This window comes from Mus caroli, chromosome 17 (assembly GCF_900094665.2).
Source record: "Mus caroli chromosome 17, CAROLI_EIJ_v1.1, whole genome shotgun sequence".
Classification (NCBI taxonomy): domain Eukaryota; kingdom Metazoa; phylum Chordata; class Mammalia; order Rodentia; family Muridae; genus Mus; species Mus caroli.
Genome location: NC_034586.1, coordinates 46,291,643 through 46,298,666, shown reverse-complemented (window position 1 = coordinate 46,298,666; position 7,024 = coordinate 46,291,643). Strand labels below are relative to the sequence as shown.

Here is a 7,024-nt window from a genome sequence, read left to right as displayed (position 1 = left end):
TGCTAGATTGGTTGTTTGGCTGTGTGTGTGTGTGTGTTTATGAACTTGTAGAATGTGCCACCACATGCCTGTGGAGGTCAGAAGACATTGAGCAGCAGTTATGTCTCTCTCTTTCCACCATGTAGGCAGGCCCTGGTAATCAACTGAGGTCTTCAGGCTTGTCCACCAGTACCTTGACCAGTTGAAGAACCTTGCCAGTCAGCTCTCAGATCCGCCCATCTTTCAATGTATCCCACTCCTCATTTTGTCTGGAGAGATGTCCCTCAGTGGTTTGTGTCTTGCAGACACACACTCCCAACTGCTTCAGGGGGCCAGTGCTAATGAGACCATTTCCTTTCCTTCTGTTTCCTTTCCTGTTTTACTCAGTCTACCCCATGTTTCTTTATGATGGCACAATAAAGCTTGTGGGGTAATTCAGAAAGGAGATGGTTCACTGCAGGTGGTCAGTAAATAAGTCAGCCATATGTCTCCTACACCTAAATAATTTTCCACTCCCCCTCTCTTAACAATAATAACAATAATAGATTGCTTTTATGTACAACTTGCTACGTGGCTGCCAATATTGACAAAAATAGTTGGAAAGGGGGACATCTGGGTGTGGGCAGTGTACACAATAAATAGGCACGCAAGGTACTGTGGGTTATAGAGACAGCTGCTCTTAACTGACACCATTTCCGGTTTGGCCAAGGAGACCCACAACCCCACATTTTAAAACACTAAATGCAAGCTTTTGGAGGATGAATAAGCTATTGTATATGGCTTGAACTACGTGTATAAGCAATGGGGTCGGATGAACTGGCCAGCTCTGAGTTGGAAAAAGCATACAAAGAGGCAAGGAGTGTGGAACATAATTTAATAAAAATAAATTAAAAAAAAAACTATGAATTCCCAAAGAAGAAGTGGAAAAGTTGTTAGGGTGTGGTGCAAGCCTTCTAATTAGTGGTTGCTCTGTGCTGCTGGCTTATCTCTCTTGCCAACACCTTCCAGGCATACACTGCCCAGCGAAGGCACCCTGCTTTCCAGCCTGATAGCTGGCTCCCCACATGGTCCTCTGCTAGTTGGCCAGAGGAGGGGAGTGTTCTGCTCAGGTGGCCACTTTTCTCCTCTTTGACCCTGATATGCTTCCAAAAAAAGGCAGCCCCCAAGAAGGGATAGATGCCAAAGTGAGAAAGAGCAGCCCTCGTCCTGCTGGTCCTGCTGTGTGCCAGTGGCTGTCTCTGTCCCAGTCAGTTCCCAGTGTGAAAACTGCAAATCAACTCCCAAGTTGCTGCCATCGGATCAGCACCTAGGGGAAAAAGCCAGAGTCTCTCCTAGCCATAAATATCCCTAGCTCCAAGACGCCTGACGTCAGAGCGGGGCGGGCGGCGGCGCGAGGCCGGCCGGGAGGGAGCAGCCTGCTTTCTCCGGAGTCCGGAGCAGCCAAGGACTGAGCTGAGCAAGCGAGCGCGGTGCCTGCGGGAAGCCGGGACAGCAGCAGCCTCACAGTGCCATGCGGGCCTCAGGGTAGGTGCAGCACTGGAGACTTAGTAGCGGGGCGACATCAGGACACTTTTCTGCCGCTTTACTTTTCCCTGTTGCGTTGGCGTCGGAAAGGCAGCCCCTCCAGCAGCTGCCTGTTTTGTTCTGGAAAATGTTTGCAGAGACTCGGATCCTGGAGTGGGCTGTGTGTGCGTGCAGAGGGGGTGGAGTGAGGAGTGTGTGCATCGGGCCACTCACTGTACACGGCTTCGGAAAACTTTGGAAAACTTTTTAGCGGCTTTGCAATTAGACTCCTGATGGCTTGAGCGAAACGACATAGATAGCACCCGCTCCCAGATGCTGACAACTTCTTCGGTGGCTACTTTGCCTGTTTCGGTGTGTGCGTTCTGTTAGGTGGACTGAAGTCTTTCCAAGCCGACAGCTCCCACTTGTAGGCAGGGCCTTAACAAGGAGGATGGGCAGCCTAGTGGAGTGGCTCTTGTTCTTCAGATAGCGGGACCTTGGGCAGCTGAGAAGCATCAGGGAGATCAGGGAGAGAGAATCCTCAGGCTGTGGCCCTTGGCACCTGTGGGACAGCCCAAACTCTTGCTATGTTGGGGTCTAACCTTCGATGCACTGGGATTCTGACTTAACGCAGAAAGGATTTAGTGTGGCCACAGGTAACAGGGTGGGAGAGAAGGAGGAGGAGGAGAAGGGAGGGCAGGAGGAATATGATGGAGGAGAAGGGAGGAGAGGAGGAGGAGATGATGGTGCTGCTGGCTGCTGTAGTCCTGTGTCCAGCTCTGTGTCAGGAGTGGGGGTGGATGTTTCTGCCCCATGTGCCCATAGTGGGCTAACTTCAGGTTCTCTGGGAGGGACACGGGCTGCAGCACCCAAAACAAAATGTATACTGGTAACATAAAGAGACTTGTTTGAGCTGTGGGCAGAGGGAGGGGGCGGTAGGGGAGAGCAAGAGAGATTTTTATCAAAATTGAACACAGATTGCTGCAGTCTGGGCTTGGTTTAACTCTCTCTCTGCCTTGGCTGCTTCTCTGCAGTCCTGGGGAGTGTGTGGCCAGTTCCTGGGATGGTGGGAGGGCAGCATCCCCCCCCCCAGGGGGGTTGTCTGGAAGTCCCCAGGGGCACAGAAGTCACTTTTCTGACTCTCAAGAGCTTTTCCAGTTTTGTATTGTCCTTCTCTGTGTGGCATCTGTTTCTCAGGAGAGAATGGAGTTGTGTTGGGTTGTTTTGGGGGGGGGGTGGCCACAGGGGTCCACCAACCAGAAAATACACAGTGTACAATCCTGTACATGTGTCCGTAGCAGGGATGGCAAACAAGTGACGGAAAGAGAGCCTGGATTGGCAGCCATGCTGTCTCTGAAGTCTCTAGTTTTACATCTTGCAGCAGAGCCAACTAACAATGTTTGGATGGGAGGGAGGAAGCCTGGACTCACCCTATGGTGGGGGGTGGGAGAGAGAGAGAGAGAGAGAGAGAGAGAGAGAGAGAGAGAGAGAGAGGGAATGAACAGACCACGGGAAGGAAGGAAATCTGGAAATAAAAACAGAACCACAGGAAGTTGAGATTTGGGGAGGATTTTAAAAATTATACAAATTGACCCCCTGGGAAGTACCGGAAACGACTGAGCAGGCAGCCATGCCATGAAGTGTGTGCGTGGTGGTGATGTGAGACAGGGGAGAAGAGTGTGTCAGCGGTGGCTGGGTCTCTGTGGATGCGCACGGGGCTCGTGCTTACGCAGACATGACTGTGGTGTCAATTCTTGCCTTGGGCATGGAAGCATTTCTCCGATTTCTCCATCCACATTGTGAACTTCATCCCACCTCCTTCTTTTTTTATTTCTTTTAAAGCAACAACAACAAAACAACACAAAAACCCACACAAGGGCGCTATTATTGTCTCAGTCTCCTCTGAGGAGTTGTGCCCGCTCTAACCTGACTTAGTCCGGTTTTCAAAACTTCTCCAGATGCTGAAAGACTCGGGGAATACTTGTGCCCCCATCAGGACAAAAGAAGAAGAGACAACCCTCTGGCTTAAACTGGGGAAGGTGGAGGCTGGGAGAACAGGGCTCACAGCACAGCAAGCAGAGTCTGGGTGCTTTGTGCCTGGAGAGCTGTGGGAGGCAGAGGGCTTCACTGGGGACTCACTTTCTCTCCATGGTCTTGTTTCCCATACCCTGACCTCCAGGTTCTTTTGATTCAGTACAGGGAACGGTCCCCATCATTGGTCAGTCTTGGGTTCAGAGAAATCTGATTATTAAGTAGGAGGGAAGAGAAAGGAGCAAAGTTTGGGGGTCTTCGCTTTTGATTTTCCTGTGGCCAAGTATTGAGCTCCTTCAACCCAAGCACTTAAAGTAGAAGGTAATATTAATGTGCTATTAATATTCAAGAGCAGAGGGAATCCACAAGAGGACTCTCACCCCAATGTGTGCGATGCCCCAGTGTGTGACTCCTCAGAGAGCTCACAGTAAGGGGGAGCTCTTAGCTTTCTTCAGTACCTAAGGTTTTTCCAAACCCATTTGTGGAATCTCCATCTTACCCTATAGATGACAGACACTTCACCGACCTCAGACTGGAGATGAATTTCCATACCACTGACACTAGGCTGCCCTCTCTGGCTTCTGCCCTCTCTGCAATCCAGTCCATTCATTGCTTAGCAGAGACACATCTAAGGCATCACTGAAGACCTCCAGGAGCAAACACACCTGGCAGAAAGAACATGGGGTGCCATTGGTTTGGTATCCATGACTATTTAGATGGAGACAGCCAGGGAGTGTGGAGGGTTCCAACACTCAGCTATGGCTCCCAGAGGCAGCCTGCACTGTGGAAAGAGTGCTAATTCTCAAGCAGCCTGCTTTCGGCATGAACAGAGACTTGTGTGCGAATGAGTATCCTGGGGCATCCAGTCTTCCGGACTTCCACTTCCTCGTCGGGAGAACAGATATAGGCACCATGATTAGTACAGAACTGGCATTTATGATACAAGACTAAGAACGGAACCTCGGATACTGTGGACTCTTAATAAAGGGGATATTGTATTTATTTTTCAATATTCAGTGTTTCACTCTTCAGGAGCTTGAATTATTTGGCAAGAGGCATCTCACTGGAAGGTGATCTTGTATTTCCCAGGGTGCCAGACCAATGGCTGGAGAGCCTGGTCCTCAGGTTATTCCTGCTTCCTGTAGGAAAGCTAGCTAGGGAGAGTGGCCCATGAGTGTGCCCAAGGCTGTATTCCAATGGCGGAGGCAATGTGGAGATCTCTCTTTGAGTGAGCTGTTTAGAGAGGAAGAAATGAGATGGGTGGGCTGTGTGTGTGGTATGTGTGGTTTGTGTGTGTATGTGTATGGTGTGTATGTGTGGGGGATGGTTCGTGGTTTGTGTGTGTATATGTGATGAGGTGCATGTGTATGCATCTGTGGTATGTGTGTATGTGTGTGTGGTTTGTGTGTGTATGATGTCTGTGTGGTCTGGTTTGTGGTGTGTGTGTGGGTGTGTGTGGTGTGTTTTTGTATGTGGTATTGTGTATATGGTGTCTGTGTATGTATGTGTATGCTGCATTGTGCGCATGTGCAGTGCTGTGTGTGTGTGTTTGTATGTATGTATGTATGTATGTATGTATGTATATGTAGTATGAGGTATATACGTGCATGCTTCTGTGTTTGTGGTGTTCTTGTGTGTGTGTGTGTGTTGTGGTTTATATGTATGTGTGTGTGGTGTGGTGCAGTGTGGTGTGTGTGTGTGTGTACTGTGTTGGGATCTTCTGAGTGCTGTGTGTATGTATGCATCTTTGCGTGTGTGTGTGTGTGTGAAAGGAAGGGGAGGATAACAAGGTAGAGCAGGTCAGCCAATCTTGTTTGACAAACTTCGAGGCCAAGGTTAGTTAGGCAGCCCCCACCCCCTCCGTGTGCAGAGCTACAGGATGGGAGCTTGAGCTCTAGAGGGTACGGGAGGGGGTGCCACATCATCCATGGGTGACAACTCTGAAGGCTGAAGGGGCAGCTGCAGGGCCTCTTGGTTCATCCCAGAGCTTCTAAGTCATCCTTCAAGTTGACATTTAAGGCTTTGAAGATCACATTTGTTTTTGTTTTGTTGGAGCTTTCTCTTTAACCATGGCCTGGGATGATCTTTAAGCTTTTTAAGAGGCTCAGTCAGTGGCCAACTTCTCTTGAGATGGGCCAGATTGGGGGGTCAGTGAATTCCTTCGTTTTGGCTGCGTCGGTTGCTTCCAAAGCTCTCCTCACATTTTTTGGGTTTGTGTGTTTTCATTTCTTGATGAGGCCCTCAGACTGCACAGCTGAGATGCCACAGAGGGAGGAGGCACCTTGCTTTGAGCGTGGGTATCATTTCGCTCATGCTTCCCCAGGCTTCTTAGACACTGGTCACTTAGAGGTGTTTTGAGTAACTTCCTAGGTTCTCTGAAAAGGAAGACAGTAAACACTGGCCAAGTGGATGAATGAGCGAATGAATGAGTGAGTGAGACAGGCAACTGAAACAGCTAGATCCTACCTCTGCACCCTATTTTACAAGCAGTGTCCTATCAGAGCATCCCTATGCCCATCTATCTGCTTATGATTCTTCCCATCGCATCTTCCATTCTGTCTGATGGTATTGGATGGATATTTTGACGTGAATTGTCTTAGTAGTGTCTTTGCCATCATAGTCATAGCTTTGGACCAGGGGCTGTTCTGTCAGGGGAGGGGTAGTTTTCACCATCATGTCCATTGTTGAAACAGGAAGACTGAGAATGGAAGACAAGAAATAATTTGCAGCATCTAATGAAAAACAAGTGCTGGGATCAGGAATGGTACTTTATTTTTCTGTAATTCTAGAATCCTTATTCTTGATGGTAATGATCTACCTTGCACTACTGCACCACACTTAACCTTGTTTGTGTCTAAGAGCCAGGTGTGTCTAGAGCAATGTGGCTCAGTTGGTAAAATATTCCCCCTTGCAAGTGTGGGGACCTGAGTTCAAGCCCACAGAGCCCACATTAAGAAACCAAACACACACAAAAACAAAACCTGAGACATGGTGCAGGTTTTGCAAACCATGCAAACTATCTTTGTTGTAGTTCTATAACTTGGGAGGCGGAGACAGGTGAATCCCTGAAACTTCTTGTCCAGCAAGCCCTGCAGAGTTAGCGATCTCCAGGTCAATGAGAGACTCTGTCTCAAAAACATAAAAAAAAAAACAACATAAAACAAAAACAAAAACAAAAAAACCCCAAAAAACAAAGCACATAGCTACAACAAGGTAGGCAAGCACCTGAGGCAGGATGCAAGAACTTGACCTCTGGCTTCCACATGAATATATATACACATGCGTACATGAAAGCACACACACACACACACACACACTTACACATTTGTTCACATACATACACAAATAAGGTAGTTATAAATGTTTTTAGCCTCATACAGCATGAAGATACCTATAGGTAATCATAAGAAAGAAAGAAAGAAAGAAAGAAAGAAAGAAAGAAAGAAAGAAAGAAAGAAAGAAAGAAAGAGAGAGAGAGAGAGAGAGAGGGAGAGAGAGAGAGAGAGAAAGA

At 48.2% G+C, this 7,024-nt stretch overlaps 1 protein-coding gene across 3 annotated transcripts in view; it reads left to right on the top strand.

The window, feature by feature from the left end:
* The first annotated feature begins 1,353 nt into the window (after window positions 1-1,353).
* Daam2 (dishevelled associated activator of morphogenesis 2) overlaps window positions 1,354-7,024 on the top strand; it is a 105,280-nt gene continuing 99,609 nt past the window's right edge. For 2 of the 3 annotated variants that reach the window (XM_029471082.1, XM_029471083.1), the window contains exon 1: window positions 1,395-1,503. The gene's annotated coding sequence lies outside the window, so the exon portion shown is untranslated. Of the gene's footprint in view, window positions 1,504-7,024 lie in introns of all 3 variants that reach the window. The other variant, XM_021186429.1, reaches the window with a different exon arrangement.